General features: G+C 36.2%; 1 protein-coding gene across 17 annotated transcripts in view; it reads right to left on the bottom strand.

Moving 5' to 3' along the window:
• The window catches only part of MAP2 (microtubule associated protein 2), a 216,633-nt gene that overhangs the window by 142,934 nt on the left and 56,241 nt on the right, over nucleotides 1-17,458 (bottom strand). For 4 of the 17 annotated variants that reach the window (XM_041737516.1, XM_041737520.1, XM_041737521.1 and 1 more), the window contains exons 1-2: nucleotides 1,331-1,622; nucleotides 988-1,055 (exon numbers count right to left, since the gene is read on the bottom strand). The gene's annotated coding sequence lies outside the window, so the exon portion shown is untranslated. Of the gene's footprint in view, nucleotides 1-987; nucleotides 1,056-1,330; nucleotides 1,623-17,458 lie in introns of those variants that run through there. The other 13 variants (XM_041737523.1, XM_041737524.1, XM_041737526.1 and 10 more) reach the window with 9 other exon arrangements.

The following is a 17,458-nucleotide window of genomic DNA, read 5'->3' as shown; positions in this document are numbered from 1 at the left end:
TCAGGATCAGTTGTTGAACATTAACTATTTCCAAAGTACATTTTAAAAAACTAACCTCACTGCATAAAGTATTTTGGGTTAATAAGCTTGAGAGGAAATACTATCTGAATGCCAAAGAAAGATTTAAACCATGTTATTGATCTCAGCAAGGCAGAAAATGTCTTCCATTTTTCAAAGGCAAATTACAAATATAGCATTTATTGACACGAGTGTATGCTGAAGTCAAAGATAATTTTAAAGAATTAAACAAAAGGTAATACCCATAACTGCCATCTCCAATCAATATACATCCTGATGCTGAATTTGAAAATTAATATTTTTCATGTAAGGCAGAAGGCCCAGGATCAATGGATTCAATTGCTTCCATGAGGAGATGAAAGATTACCTTCTTATGCTAAAAAGCATAAATAAAATCAGTTCTTTTAATAACTAACAACCTCAGCCTTTAAATATGGTGTTAAAGATCGAAGCATCAGTGAAGAAGTTACAATATTTTATTCACAAAACCCGACAATACTGAGTCATTCCTAGGCTCTCATCTATAGCGGTCCTTCTAACTGGGAAGGGCAAGCCATTTCATTTACCCATTTAAAAATACCACTTATTAGCAGGATTCCCTCAGATAAAAATCATTACTTTAGTATATTTCTGTTAAATTTAAATGACTGAATTTTCACAAAGACAGAGACTTAGGACTTTTTTTTTTTTACCTGCTACAATAATAAAAACCCGAAAATAAGCCAGACATATTGATATTTGTTAACAACTCGCAACACAGGCAAAAGACATAATTCCTTAGACGTCTTATCATCAAAACAGCCTTGAATAATGGCATTCTCTGCATGGGAAAAGCATACATGCTATAGACAATGATCAACGTAGGCTTAAGGATAAAAGACCAACCATAGAGAGATTAATTTAAATAAAAACATTCCAAATCCTCCCTGATTTCCCCTCATTTAAACATCCAAACAAAACATGTGGTACCTTTTAATTTTCTGAATGAGTAGTTCCCAATCAATGTTTCTTCGGTTAGAGACAACAAGCTGAAGAATCTACCGAAACAAAACAAAAGAAAAAATATACAGATACAGGTTGTTAACTAAATATTGAAAATTGTAACTCACCAGTAAGCAAATGCATTCTTTATAATCCAGATAATAAATCTACATCTTGAGAGCTGTAGTACAAATAATGCAGTACTTGAATTTTTAGGAAGCTTGGTAATGAATTTTAAAGCATTTTACTTTGAGATCACATAAAGCAGATCCTTTGAAAAACCGAGTAAAAATAAAACAAAATAAAATTCAAAAAAACCCCAAAGCATTACCAGTGCATATGCAGCGATACCACCCAAGTCTAGCCTTTGAGAATTGCTGCAGAATCCTTCTCCGGGAGCATTATCTCTACGGGCTGGCTCTAGCTCTCTAGCTCCAGACAGACGCAGTCTGCAAGCCACCAGCTCTTCTCTGTGTGTGTCGGGGAAAAGGAAGCTGCAAATTAGAAAAAGTCCCCGCAGTGGCGAAAAGGAAAATAAGGCGAGTGGGAGAGGGAGAGAGAGCTCACTAGCCTCAGAATTTTCGAGAATGATGACAAGCCACCCAGCTCCGCCATCATTCACTGACAATAAGATGCAGCCCTGGCTTATGATTTAGCGGTTTACCATAGGGGCTTCTGGTATCAAATGCCTGACAGGCATTTTAATTGCCTCCATCCAAGTGTGTCCCCAGGAGTCGAGTCTATAAGCCTATGAATGTCATCATCTGGTCTCCTTTGTGTTAATGCCAGACACACACACACACACACACACACACACGCACACAGTGCTTAAATAGAGTTTCCTGGCATAATACAGGATTACAAATAAATCTGGCTACACAAACTGGACATGATAAATGATAGTTTATCATGATAGTTTATGGGAATATTCATTATCTGCATTAATGACATCAGAGATTGTCTGATGTTTTGTCACTGGCTGCTAATTATGATATTTTAAAAACTGAATATCCCATATTGCTTACTTATATTCCAAAATAAGTTACTGTGCCCAATAAAAATGCATATATTTATTTGTGTTTTCTAAGGGAAAATTCAATCCCCTTGTAACTGTGATAATTACACACTTGGCAATATTTTCCTTACAAGGGAGAATGCAGCAAAAAACAAAGAGGATTAGGAAACCAGGGTTGATGTGTGATTTCTGTGAGCAATCTGGTTTATTCCGTTTATATACAGAAGCAAAAAAAGGAGGTGGCAATGAGCTTGGGTACCAGGACATTACAGTCCCTGAGGGCCAAGGCAGGGAATTAAATCTCTGGCACAATCAGTATCCCCTTTATGTTAGCAACTGAAATTAACAGTGGAATATCCTTGTTTCACAGTGCCCCTTATGTAGGGAGGTTAATGTGGAATAATTCCCTGAATTTATGGCCTGGACAAAAAGGCTGGGAAAAATGTTAATAAATAAATTAATTTTTACAGCATTGTTAGGTTCCTGCATCAGTGAATGGAGCAAAATTCAATGTCTACCAAAAGGGCTGGGTATGAAGAAGGTTGCTGGGATGGAGCATCACCATGGTTACTGGAAACAGAAAGTACTGTGAAAAATAAGGTGATGAGAGAGAAAAGGGAAGGAGACTCCAGTGGAGGAAATTTAGAGTGATATGCTTCATTCTTTGCCTTCTAGAAAAGAACTGTCTCTATCAGTTTTACACTCAATTTGAACGCATTAGGATGAATCTGCATTCTCCATTAGCTACCTTTCTTCTCCATTTTTTGATCACTAGCTAATTTTGCTTTCATAAATATTCAAATTATGGTTCTTTTGTATGAGATGGTTCCTACTTTTCCTTGCCTCTGTCCATATCCCAGATGCAGGGCCACCACTCAGCCTAGTCCACACCCTTTGTTTCAGCGGTAAGGAAGAGAGACCCAGAGAATCTGACCAAGGTCACAAAGCAGGCTGGAGATCCAGCAGACACACCAGCCCAGTTTCCTGACTCAGGTGCCCTGCTTTTCTTCTTTCACCAAGTGATTTTCTTTCTGTACTCCCTTCATTGTTTGCAAGCAAAAATGATTACAGAAACATCCTTTGTCTTTGATTTTGTAGGCCCTCCTTTATTTGCTAAAGCAGTGATCTTTGTCTTTAAAATATATTTCAATAATTCTGAGACTAGCCTTGCTTAATATCTATGCTGTACTGTAGCGGAGGTCTGAAGAATCTGGGGTAATTATGCCACTGCTTTTCTTTCATTTCCAGCCCAACAATCAGATGAATTGAGCATGATTGCCCTTTTGTGATCCTATCTTGTCGAGCCTGAACTTAATCATCATATACCAGTCACTCTATCATCCCTGGCATCGTTCTTCCTGCAAGCATGAAATCGGGCAATCAAACTGAGCTGTCCTTCCAGGGTTCCTCCTAGTTAATAAACAGTGTGAAGTTTCATAAGGTTACCCGAAATCATCAAACTGGAGAAAGAGAGCATTCACTCAACAACAGCCACTGGGGGGCGCAATATTTGTTTAAAATCTTTCTGAGTCAGCAAAAATTTTGATTAGGATTCTTGACCTTGATGTTTTACTGTGTTTCTTTAGTTCATAAAATGGTCTTTCAATATTTATTTGTTATGACTCATTGCCCTTAGGTTAACTCATCCACAGGTAGGGTCAGATGGACTCTTCTGATGTCTGAGATCACTGCTGTCCTCTGACCCCAGAATGCCAGCTATAAAATAAAGAATTCACATCTAGAAATATGATCACCCTAGTACAATTACAAGAGATTTCAGATTTCAGTTAATCTTACATAATAGTTAGGACTCTTCTCCTCCGAAAAGAGTTCTTTAAATATGATCTCTCTGTTAAATGTCTATTTTTCTTTCAGTGATATAGTCACTAAAGCTATTTTTCAAAACAAATGTTTTAATAAAAAAACAAATGTTTTAATATATTACATTATTAATTATCTATTGTTCATCTCACAAAAAATGATGCACACATGATGTAATTTCTTGGAACATAAATCATATTTTGTCAGAATCTCCTAAAGTACACATAATGGTCCTGTTGAGTCTAATAAATAGCACAGCTTCAAAAATATGTAATGCTCTTCAGGAGTCATTATTTGAGAATACCTGCTTTGTCATTGAGAATGAGTTGGTAAATTCTTTTTCTTTTTTTTTTTCCTTTTCATTTGTTAGTGGAAGGAATTATTACTTTAACATGTCCGTGTTTATAATTCTTCCCTTTAATTATATTCTAGGAATACAAAACGGTAGATATTTGAGACCTTTCATGATTTTTAAATATTTTTTGTATTTATGCTTACGAGCTTAAAATGTCATACTTTCCTTATCCTTTCTCTCTTTGACAATATTCTAGACCTTGGCTTAATACCATTTATCAGTTCATCTAACCAGTTTTGATGACGTACATATATATATTTCAAACACTTGATAGGTCCTAGGTGTGGGAGAAAAAAAAAAAAAAACATTTCCTTCTCCAAGAACTTCAATTTTAGTGGAGGGGTCATAAAAGTAAAGAAGAATCTAAGCTGACAATTCTTTTTCTCACTTTGATGACACACTATGTCTATAGTTATAATGTCTCTGTTATAATCTGCTGCATCTCAGATCCTGATCCTTAAGAATCTGATTTAACTATATCCCCAGATTCAGTTAGCTTAGCCCTGTGACTTCTGAAAGACCCCTAGTTTTACTCCCTAAATATACTGGGTGTGTCACTCTTGAAGTTCTTTAGGAGTGATTACTGGAGGTATTTCTTCCTTTCCTAAAGCCTTTCTTTGGTCAGATAACCATCTTCCCAGCCAGGGTTTTCCTGGCCACCATAATGAAAACTGCAACATGTCCTTCCACTGCCCTTCACCCTGCGCGTTCTTTTCCTTTCCACTGCACTCACCACTTTCCAACACACCATAAACTTGTATTTATTATGTTATTTATTATGTTTTCTATTTATTACCTTCCTCCCTCTGCTAGGTCCATGAAGGAAATCATCTTTACATGCTTGGGATGCTGCTATATCCAAAGCATCCAAAATAGTGGCTGGGAATATAGCAGCATTCAATTTTTTTTTTTTTAATGAGTAAATATGAAAATCACATTAGTGGATAAATTGAGGCATTTAAGCACAAGAAAAGTCTTTGTGTTTTATATTGATCTCCTTGCTCTATATCTTCAGTCTTACTTATGAATATTGTATTTTATTTGAATTATAAATCACATTTTCCCATGGAATCAATATTGTTTTGTAACTTCCATTAAAGGATATACATTTATTTTAAAAAGGGACTTGTCTCCTGTTTTGTTTGAATTCTGCAAAGTACCTACCATGGGACCATTAGCTCTTAAATGCTGAGAAAGAGCTTCATTGATAAATAACACTTGTATTGGTGTTCAATATGCTAACATTCAATCTTTAGATTATTTAAATAAAATCAGAATACTTAATAAATCAATATTGCCTTATGGTCAAAATGCTTAGAAGTAGCTTTTTATTACTTTAAAAAATTAAGATTTTATTTTTCAGTAATCTCTACATCCACCATGGGGCTAGAGCTCCCAACCCCAAGGCCAAAAGTCACATGATCTACCAACTGAGCCAGCCAGGCACCTCTGAAGTGGCTCTTTATAAATTGACTATAATTACTAATACTTTGTACTTAAAAAATTAATTACAGAAATAATAATTATGCTTCTACCTTATACTCTTAAATCTGTCATTTTAAACATAAGCAGATATTTGAGTATTTTAAAAATTATTATGACATCCAGATTCACTGTACACTATTTTGCCTTATTTACCACAGATGGCATCTTTTCTTCCAACAAATGTTGTTCACACAAAAGCAATCTGTGGTCAGACTCCAAGGCCCAGCACCCCCTCACCCCTCTCCATAAGACCTACTGAGTCAGAATTTCCACAGGATGGGCCACCTGAAACCTGTGTGCTCAAGGTGATTTGAATGCCTGGAAAACCTGGGGCTATACCATTTCTAGGGGGCATACGCCTACAAGGGAAGTCTAGAAAATGTGGGTGTTTTGTCTGCAGACTGAGCTCATGCCAATCAGAGGTAATCAAACTGCTCACAAAGCCTCAGTGTCATGGTTAATTGATGCTTTACTTGCTTATCCCTTCAAAAGGACTATAAACTTTCTTAAGGGAAGACAATATATCCCTAATAAGAGTCCCAGTTCCTAACATAAAGATTTAATAAACTTTAGTTAATGCAAAAAAAAAAAAGTATACAGTGGTCAAACATAAAAAAGGAGAAAGAAAAATGTCACAATTAGCATATCAGTCTGAATTATATGAAATGTTGAAATTCCATTACTGTTTAACCTATAAAATGGCAATTTCTTGTAGTTCAACCTAGTACCTGGAGAAACTATAAAAGGAAGCAGAATTGAATACAGTGAACTGTACAAAATGTCCCAGTCTACAGCAAGGGCAAATCTTCAATGGCCACTAATTAAAATATGACAAGTTTCAAATTCGATCTGTGGTACCTACCAGAATATGACAAATTATAAGAAGCATAGACCCCTAAACTATTGATTTCTTTTAAGGCCAAGAGGCTCTGTGATTCCTTGAGGATCTGAAAATCTAGAAATGTTTCTGGAATTCTTTGACAAATTCAATAAGTCTCTGGATCTCATTTTTTGAAAACACAAGGGCAAATAGGTTCAATGTAATATCATTAGTGAAAGGCATATGCTCTAGGGAGTTCCTGATTTATAGGATGAATAACAAGTGCTTGGGAGTTAAAAGACAATCACTAAGCACCAAAAGGATACATGTATGTAAATTACTCACATGGGTTTCTTTTGTTTTTTGTGGCAAACTACAAAAATTTTTAACATTAACAAAGCTGAATTATCCTTTATAAAAAATAAATAATCTATATCTTGAGAAACTCATATATAGGATTTTAAGAGCAGATAATGAACAAATATATTACAAAGGACAAAAATCCCCCTCCCCCAATAAAGTCTTTAAATCACTTGACTCCTGCCCTAAATTCTTCTTGTTATGATTAAAAAGGATGAACTACATTCATTAGCTTGTTGTGTACTTTACCTTTCATTAACTTTCATTAGGTATTCTATGCTACTGAGCTCGATTTTTACTTACTTAAAATTTGAAAATAGATTATTATTGTCCAGGCCTCAAGTCCTCTAATTATTTGCTTTATCTTATATTTAAACTATCTCTTATACATATAACCTCGTAGAAAAATTTTAAACCAAGATACTCAGTATTTCCATTGAATTTAGGTAAAGAATGAATCAGAAATGAGGTATATGTTTATAAAGAAGCAAAGAGCATACTGACATATGGGTCACCCGTGGTCATCTTTGCTATCTTCACTGTGATTTTGATCAGACTTGGCCTTCGGTGGGACGGATGGTTGTATTCTAAGCAAGGAAGGTGAGGAGTAAGGCAAGATAACTGGACTACTTTTCAACTGCTCTTGGATCATGCTCTAATCCTCTGAGTCATCATGATCAGAGTCTGGCTTCACGATTTCATTTTAAATCTTAGTGTGGTGATTTTTTTTGTAAAACTCAGTTATATTCTTATCTAAATGTAAGTACAAAATACATTTCAAATTATTTTTGGGCTATGCATCATTTTTAACCTCAGAACTACTCATATTTCACAGAAAAAAATCATAGGTAGTTTAAAAAATAACACACTTCTGTTTTTCTTTTTTCTTAAAGATTTATTCACTTGAGAGAGAGAGAGAGTGCGGCACACACAAGCAGGGGGAGGGGCAGAAGGAGAGTGAGAAGCAGACTCCGGGCTGAGCAGGGAGCCCCATGTGGGGCTCGATCCTAGGACCTGACCTGAAGGCAACTGCCCAACCCACTGAGCCAGCCAGGCAGCCCATTTTTGTTTTTCTTTATTCCATTAATGCCCTTATTTCACTCATAAGGTGAGGCCAAAAAGATGATGTAAATAGAGAAAGAGAGAGAGAAGATTTTCTCATTGTCAGCACTCAAAATACAGTTTGACTGCAATTTAGTGAAATAGCTAGCTCCAAGGCCCGATTTAGGTTGTGTATGCCATTACCACCAAGGCTTAGGAAATGACAGTGCCCAAAGTTCTATTCTGCTCACACACTTTCAGCAAAGTAAACTGAAATTCTTTTTTAAAAACAGTAAGATGGGCAGCCTGGGTGGCTCAGCGGTTTAGCGCTGCGTTCAGCCCAGGGCGTGATCCTGGAGACCCAGGATCGAGTCCCACATTGGGCTCCCTGCATGGAGCCTGCATCTCCCTCTGCCTGTGTCTCTGCCTCTCTCTCTCTCTCTCTCTCTCATGAATAAATAAATAAAATCTTTAAAAAAAAAAAAAGAAAAAGAAATAAAAACAATGTGAGGTGAACTGCAGTTCTGAAAAATAATGCAGGTTCTATTCATCAAGTCATTATCTCCTTATATTGGAAGAATTATGTTGGGACTACAACTCTCTCTTGATCTTGAAAAGAAAGCTATAATGGCAGAACAACTGAAACCTTGCACATTGCTGGTGGGAGCGCAAGTTAGTGTGAACATTTCTGAAAACTCTCTGGCAATTTCTAGTAAAGTAAAAAATATGTCCCCCTTATCAGCCAGCAATTCCATTTCTAAGTATATACACCCAGGAGACCTGAGTACATCGTCTACCTAAACACATATTACAAACTGTTCTTAGCTTTATGCATCATATCATGAAATCAGAAACTACTCCAATGTTCATCCATAGTAGAGGGTATTATGGTATGTTCATATAATGGATTAGTACACTTATAAAAAAAAAAGGAGAAAAAGAATTTGTTTGCATGCAACCAAATAGATGTATCTCATAGGCATAATGATAAGAAAAACACAAAAGAGTACATACTGTATTATTCCATTTATATGAAATTCAAGAACAGACAAAACTAATGTTCAGAAATAGAAGTGAGAGTAGTGTTTACCTGTAGTGAACATTCTGCAAAAGGGTTCAGGTCTGAACATACACATGTAGGCATCCAACCATGGCTGCATAAGTGAAGGCCCTATGAGGATTATGTGTTAAATAAATGAGCTGTGAGGGGATATATTCCTTAGAAGGAAGAGAACTTTAAAAAAAAAAAAAAAGATTTATTTATTTATTTATTTATTTATTTATTTATTTGAGAGTGAGAAAGAGAGAGAAGGGGGGGTGGGGATGGGCAGAGGGAAAGGGAGAGAGAATCTCAAGCAGACTCCACACTGAGCACAAAGCCCAACAAAGGGCTCGATCTTATGACCCTGAGATCACGACCTGAGCTGAAATCATGGAACGGACACTTAACAAGACTGAGCCACCTCAGTCTCACAGACTGAGAGAACATTTTACATAGGCTTTTAATACATAGGAAATGGTGAAGTAAAATACTGCATAGTTAAGTGTGTTATCTTAGAAATTTAGGTACCTGTGAAAGTACTTGTCTATAGCAATACATACTGAACTACACTATGAGGACAAAACTGTGGACAGATTAGGTGTTTTCTATATTGCCCCTTTCACACAAATCCCTTGCCTGCTGATATTCACCATAATTACTAGTTTGCTTCAAAATCATCTATTTCTTTGCCTCCAATCCAAATCTTACACTTCCTTTTTGGTCCAATTAATGTCCTGCCCTCTTTTATAAAGGCTTCCAGAACAGCCCCAGTACACAGTGCCACGAAACACTCTGATTTCTCAGAATCACCATGATATCAAATAAAACAAAATCACTATGGTACTATAATGACTAATATTATATATGGCCTTGAGCTGATCTTATGTCATTTATATTCATTTATTTATTCTAATATTGACCAATTTAAAAGGCAAAGAGCCAATTATAATATAAATGATTAAGTATCTATAATGTTCCAACTTCTTTGAACACGTTCGGTTAGTCAACAATTTTGAGAGTTATGAACCTCCATTTTACAGGAGGAAATAGTTCCAATTAGGTTTGGTTATATGTCACAGCTGGTAAGTGGTGAAGCAGAAATTCAATCCCTGGACTTCAGAGTTACTTGTAATTCAGCCTAACAATTCTAAGGTGTCATCAGAAGAGAGGAGATAAATTAAACATAGAATTAACAATTTTCCATTTTTCCAGAGCACGAACTTTAAGACAGACTCTATTAGGCTAAGTGTGCATAAAAGAGATAGCATTAGAAATAAAAATTTTAACTTTCAGAATTATTTCAGCTTCCATCAGTTCATATATAAATGATGTATATGCGTGAACACAAGCCTTCCTATAGTTAAGGAAGACATTGTAATTTTATTTACTATCTATTTGGTCTAATCTTGGAAGAGTGACATGCACGGGATATACACTCATCTGTCTTTGAAGAACTGCACTGTTTGACGGTTTGAATTTATTGTGTATGTTTTTAAACCTTGTTGAAATTAATGTATGTCTCAGAAGTATAGATTATAATGGTAAAATTCCTGTATTACATAGTCAATTACTACCCTAATTTTATTATATCAATGTAGGAATAATCAAATACCATAGTTAATGGTATTTAATGGCATTTTAAAGGCTACATAAAAAAAACATAATATCAATATCATATGCAAATGCATGTCTTGTTTAAATTAACTTGAATTAATTTAGAGTTAAATTCTAGGTGTGGGACATTTTTCTTTCAAATAACTCCAGTCCCTCCATTAAGTCTTTCCTCAGGTGGTATCTTCTCAGTGAGGCTTACCTTGACCCTTGCAACCTGTGATTCCCATCCCTAGTCTCCTTTATCTTATTTAGCTGAATACTTCTAATTTTGTAAATATACTATATAACTTATTTATTATGCTTATTCTTTATTGTCTGTCTCTCCTCATTCATTTGTAAGCCCCAAAAAGGCAAAAGTCTTTGCCCCTTTTGTTCACTAACATCCCCAGGTACTTAGAACTGGGCTTGGCACATAATTGGCACACAATGAATATTCACTGAACTCATGCATGTATGCATGAATGATTAAATTATAAGACTAAAACTCACATACAAAGCATGAATTATCTCCTAAAAAATCTGGCCTGAGTTTTTTTTTTTTTTAATTTTATTTATTTGTTCACAATAGACACAAAGAGAGAGAGGCAGAGACACAGGCAAAGGGAGAAGCAGGCTCCCTGCAGGAAGCCCCATGTGACACTCGATCCCAAGACCCCAGGATCACGCCCTGAGCCAAAGGCAGATGCTCAACCCCTGTGCCACACAGGCATCCCTGGCCTGAGTTTAAACAGTTGACAAAATCTGTAGAAATCACCAGTTTCAGAAATCACTTGACAAAACACATGGTGTAATTATTTTATTATTTTTGTGTCTTGGTTAACTAAAGAACTTGTTAAATATACAAGTTTTAGGCTTTTAATCTATGACACATTTATAGCCACTCTAAGTGAATCTCTCTTTAAATATTTACAAATAGTTATCTATGTGTTTATTATTTATATTGACAATAATTCTTCTAGCATTTTTTTACCTGATTATGAATCCTAGTTATAACTTGCATGTTTATCTTTAGCTTTCCAATCACCTAAAAGTCGATACAAACTGCTTTCTTCCACTATATACAACCAGCCATATTTACAGGAGAAACAGGAAGCCATGGAAGAAAATGATGAGATTTAGTGTTGAGGAATTCTCACTCAATGAAATTTTCATTTAACAGACTGTCAAGCAGAATCATCTTCAGGAGTTATGAATTTCTTGGCCAATCTTCCTGGAAGCAGGAAATGAACCTTTATTTTATTGAATGTCTCTACAGATGGGACTATTAGGATTTAATTGAAGAATAAATAACGGCACAAAGTCAAATGCCAAAAAATCAAATGCTACATTGCCTGACATTAGTTCTAAAATCCTGATTTCTTTTTGAAAAATGCTAAAAGGAGTTGTGTTGTTCATTGCTTTCCAAGCTTTCAAGATTGTTATCTCAATATTCTAAACCTTTCTCATTCCTTCAATACTTGGCAACTTCGTAGAATTGGAGTGTTAACAATTCTTGAGAGACCAGTCCATTTGAATTAGGCAGTCTTTAACCTTAACATTAGTATCATATTATTCTGAAAAGGTTTAAATTCTACAAGCACTTATAGCATTTTTTTTCAGTGTTAAATATTTCCCGGTCAAATCATAAAACATCTACTGTGATGGTTTAACAAATGCAATGTCACATGTGGAATGATTTTTGAAAACGTATATATTAAAAATTTATTTTGTGAATAGCCAACATCCACATTCCAAAAATTTATGAAATCCAAATTTATTCTCTCCACTGTTTAGGGGGGAAATTTACCCTAATAAATATACATACAGTTTCTTAGTCCCTACCATTCCTCTTTCTCTAGTCCTTTACCAAGGGTACACCAGAGACCAGAAGAGAAAATTAACTAGTGATGAAAGTATTTATTTGAACATAATTTAAATAAAACATTCTGAAAGAACAATAAAAACTTTGAATATTTAGAGTAAATCCAATGCTATACCTAAATGAGCACTAAATTTCTAAACCTTCCAAACTGATTAGAATTAGAGAATATAAATTATGACTATCAAACCTCTTGTGTAAGGGAAACTGGAATGGAGAGTGGGAATACTTTTATGTTTCATTCTACCATCAGATTTCTAAGCTACAAAAGACTAGATGAAAGATGCATTGGTTTTTAAATTAAAAGCAAATATTAAACATGATTCATGTCTATATATGGACATTCCTTCTTAACAGTATCATCAAATTGGCTAGTAAGAGGTCATGTGGGGAGAATTCTATATGGTAGTGTTTGAAATTGCATTACATTTATACTGTCATTTTCCGTAGTTTGTGGCTTCCCCCCTTTGTTTTTAATAGCAAATACATAAACAAAGAAATAAGAGATACTATCAAATGAGAAATTGTTTAATATTTTGGGGGAAATTCATTTTTTCCTAGATATTATCCATCTACTGTGACTTACTTTTCAAATGGATTGCCAACACATGCTCTTTGCAGAAGCAGCCATTGTTAAGTATCTGGGCCAACAAATCTATCTGGGAGAGAAAAGTCCATATCCCTAAGAACTTAACTATTTTCTTAAACTGCCACACTCTTGTTGTGTATTTTTTTTTCATCCTTTCCCATTCACCATGCTTTGTTTACCCCTTTCCAACACTTTCTCCTTTTACCCCAAGCTCACGGGGAGCACGGTTAAGAAAACAGGAAAATATTTAGGGAATCACTTAGACAAATTTTTCTCTATCTAAGTCTTTGGTTTCATTTTAGTTGAGGGCAGCCTTGATGTGTTTTACAGCATTTTCTTTCTACAATATCTGGTAGATTATTTTTATACTGGTGCACCATAAATCATTTGTCTCTCGGGTATTGACTCAGGGAAAAAAATGGAATTGGAAATGGGGAGAAAAACATATAGCTATTGCGGTCATTGTACACAATACTACAGCATGGCATTGACTTATTTCGAACTCAGTAGAACTAAGGAAATAAAGACAAGGGAATAGAATGCCCAGCCTACAGATTCCTTCTGCTGAGACACCTGTGAGCACACTGATGCCACATTAGAAAAGAACAGGTGGTACCTTAATGACAGGTTTTTCTAGATGGCAATGGTTGATCATAACTCTCTTATAATTTGTATTTTAATTTGGAAGTGCTCAGTAGGATTGATTGATTGGCTGACGATAGAAGGGGAAGTAAAGCCTGCGTTAAGTGCATAAAGAATGCAAAAAAGGAAACCTTTGAGAAATTGGCAGTCAACGCATTCCATTAAAAGCCAAAGGCAATGAAAGAGAAACTTATTTTACAACAGGGAAAAACTTTGGAAAGGGGGTGGTGGTGAAGGGACTGGAAGTTGATACAATAGCATAGAAATGCTAACAATGACCCAGGGCCATTTGTGCCTCATCTGAAGAAAAAACGTAAATAAAAACTGGTGGCATGTGCTAGGAAGGTTAAGACACTCAAATCAGAAGGAAAAGTAAGAATACAGGAGAAGGGTAGAGGAGAGTTGAAAGATGAAGAGCTTTGGAAGCAAACAGGGTTTCATTTATAAATCAGTGAGCCAGTCCGACAGGTGAGGCGGGCTGAGGCACTTGAAAGGTCTTATTCAGTGGCTGGCATTACTGAATGCCCAGCTGGGTCCAGACAAGAGTAGTTTTAAACAGGGACTTTGTTCTAAAGAAATCTTAAGTTTCATGTGCCCTCCAATGCAGCCTTATAAATCTTGAACAGCATCAATATTCACCAACCACCTGCAATCAGCATCACTCCAGAATCTGCTGGAAACAGCAAATCCTGGACAGGGAATATTTTAATTCGGGTGGCTGGTGTGCTACTCAGGACTTACATGTATTGATGATATGCAAATTGGTTCAGTTCAGAAGCTATCCTATCAATAGCATAAATTAAGTGTATCCTATCATGAGGATAATCTTGGAAAGAGAGAATGTCACACTCAATATGCCTATGGTCTAGAGGTGAACAGTCAGCAGTCTCTGAGTGAGGGAGAGTAAAAAAACAAAAGAGTATTTCATCACTATTGACTGGCTGGCTGCATTCTTCTTTAGGTTAAATGCTTCATTACTTACATAAAATATCTTTGCCCAGAAAAACTTTATTTTTAACATCTGTGCAACCAGAGAAGAATTTCAAAGAGCATTTTGATCAAGAGTCCCTGATACCTCACAGAAGCAAACAACGACCAAAAATAATCTTAAATTGTGACCTTTGTGTTAACATTGCCTATTTCATTGAAAATGATGACCTCTAGCATTAGGGCACCTGTTTTGTACCAGTGAGAATGGATTTGTGACTTTCTCTTACACATTCTAGGTATGTGTAAGAGCTAAAGTGCCCAGAGAGAACGATCACAAGATCGTATGTTAAATATAAGAAAAAGAAAGCGCTTTGTTGTTAGGATACATTACCTAGGACTAATTTTCTTTTTAAGAATTTATAAATCACAGCTGGAAATAGATGGTTAAAGGTAATTCAGGTATAACTCATTCTACAATGCAATTTAAAGATACTTTCCATTGAATTTGCAATTCCTTCAGATACATATTATTTATCCAGCTTGTTAGAATACCATCAACAAAGAATAACTTTTAAAGTTATTGGATTTAATAACAGATAAAGGGAAATCGTGAGAGTATTCTTTAAAAAAATATTTATTTATTTATTCATGATAGACACAGAGAGAAAGAGGCAGAGACAGGGGCAGAGGGAGAAGCAGGCTCCATGCCCGGAGCCCGGCGCAGGACTCGATCCCGGGACTCCAGGATCACGCCCTGGGCCAAAGGCAGGCGCCAAACCGCTGAGTCACCCAGGGATCCCCCTGGTGAGAGTATTCTTGAAGCCTGATTACAAGTGAACAAGTGGTGAACCTGTGTGAGGTGGTTGACCTCATTGTTTATGATGCGACAGAGTTGAAAACAACTGAGGTCCTCACACTGAGCGGGGGTGGGGGGGTGGGGGTCAAAGGAGGTAGACGAGTCCTGGAGTTCTGCACAGTTGTTAGAAGCTTTGGAATAAGTGAACAAACAACAGTACTGAATGAAAAAGGCATAAACAGAACGACATCTCTACCAAGACAGCTAGGTATCAAGCATGTTGCAGTGAGGGTATATTGGGGAGGCAAATGGAAGTTGAGATCAGAGATAAAAAGAAAAATTTTAAATAGTGTGAATAAAGAAAAGGAATTTTTCTATTCTGATGATTATGTGCCCCCCAAAATGAAAATCATGAAGAACTCAATTCTTTGCACCTGTGGTTCAGAACACCACTACCGCCACTACCACCACTTCCATCACCACCACCATCTCCACGAACAACAAAAGGTCGTGAAACCTTGAGATTATGAAGTGAGGTTATGAAGTGTGATCCTGCCATTACTCCTCCCAGTACCATCTATGGGGCAGGGACTGTGACAGTGGAGAACATGGCCATGGCTCCCACAATTTTTGTCTGGACTTCATAGAGCTGTGCTAAAATGTAGGGTTTCACCATTGTGTGTCGATTCATAAGTCTAGAGGTGGCCCAACAATCCACTGTGTATTTGTGTAACACCTCAGGTGATTCTGGTGCCATTGGTTCATAGAATATATTTTGAAAATATATTTCGAAGGGAAGGGAAGGGAAGGGAAAGGAAGGGAAAGGAAGGGAAAGGAAGGGAAAGGAAGGGAAAAAAAAGAGAGATATTGTTTGTTTATCAAATGCAAAGTTATTTGTCTCTTGTGCCAAAACAATAGGGGTTCCAATAAAGGGGTGCAGTGGTCAAACTATGTGTGAATATGAATTTGTGCCAAGAACAAGTGTAGTGAATTACCACAATGTCTTCTATAATTAAAAATTCTGTTGAAATCTTTTAAAAAATATTTTTAAAGAACATAATTTTGTTTCCTTTTTTTTTTTAAAGATTTTATTTATTTATTTGACAGATAAAGAAGGAGCACAAGAAGGCAGAGCAGCAGGCAGAGGGAGAGGGAGAAGTAGACTCCCCACTGAGCAGGGAGCTCACCACTGGGCTCGATCCCAGGAGCCCAGGACCCCAGGATCATGACCTGAGCTGAAGTCAGATGCTTAACCAACTGAGCCACCTAGGCGCCTCTGTTTCCTTTTATTATTCTATTCATTTTTCCCTTCTTAATATTCCTTCTTCATTTGCTACAATCAGTAATAAGAGGTAATATCCAGAAAAAAATATTGGTTTAATCAAGGACATTTTAAGATTAACTCTTTTGTTTCACATTGATTGTTAAGGGCCAAATGAAGACAAAAAGAGGATTCCAAGATTGTACTTATATACTTTAAATAAAATCTACAAATATTGCTCATAAAATTACAATGCTGCCTTCACCATTCTTGTCATATTACTATCAACTAATGCAAGTTTTGTACTACATGCTTGTGCCCCAGAAAATAGCTTACTCTTTCAACTGCAAAGCAACCATAGGTGAGACATCTGTTTATGTCAGATGAAAGTACATTATCTTACCGTTCATAGGGCTTTACCTTGATTAGAAAACCTCTATCAAGAATTTGGGGACAGCACAGCCAGCTCCTACAATGAGGTATTCCCCTTAAGTACGTTAACATGAACATGGTGTGCAGAGCTTCGGACTGATTTCAGAACTTGAGAATTCCAGGACCACTGGAATTTAGTTTAGGAAAAGCCAAAGGATTCTACTATAATCTAGACAACTACTCTAGGATGGGATAGAGAGGACAGGGAGCAGATGTCCTTAGTCCCAAATTGGGTTCAGATGGCCTTGAAAGGTCTTGTTCTCGTGTGTCTCTATAGACAATAATGAGAAACTTTTATCAGGGCTTTACTAAGGACTAGTCACTTTTTTGAGCATTTATTTATATCAACTTATTTAATCTTCACAGCAACTCTGAGGTAGTTACTGTTATGCCCATGT

The sequence above is a fragment of the Vulpes lagopus genome, chromosome 22, assembly GCF_018345385.1.
Source record: "Vulpes lagopus strain Blue_001 chromosome 22, ASM1834538v1, whole genome shotgun sequence".
Taxonomy (NCBI): Eukaryota; Metazoa; Chordata; class Mammalia; order Carnivora; family Canidae; genus Vulpes; species Vulpes lagopus.
This window is presented reverse-complemented; position numbering and strand designations above follow the sequence as displayed.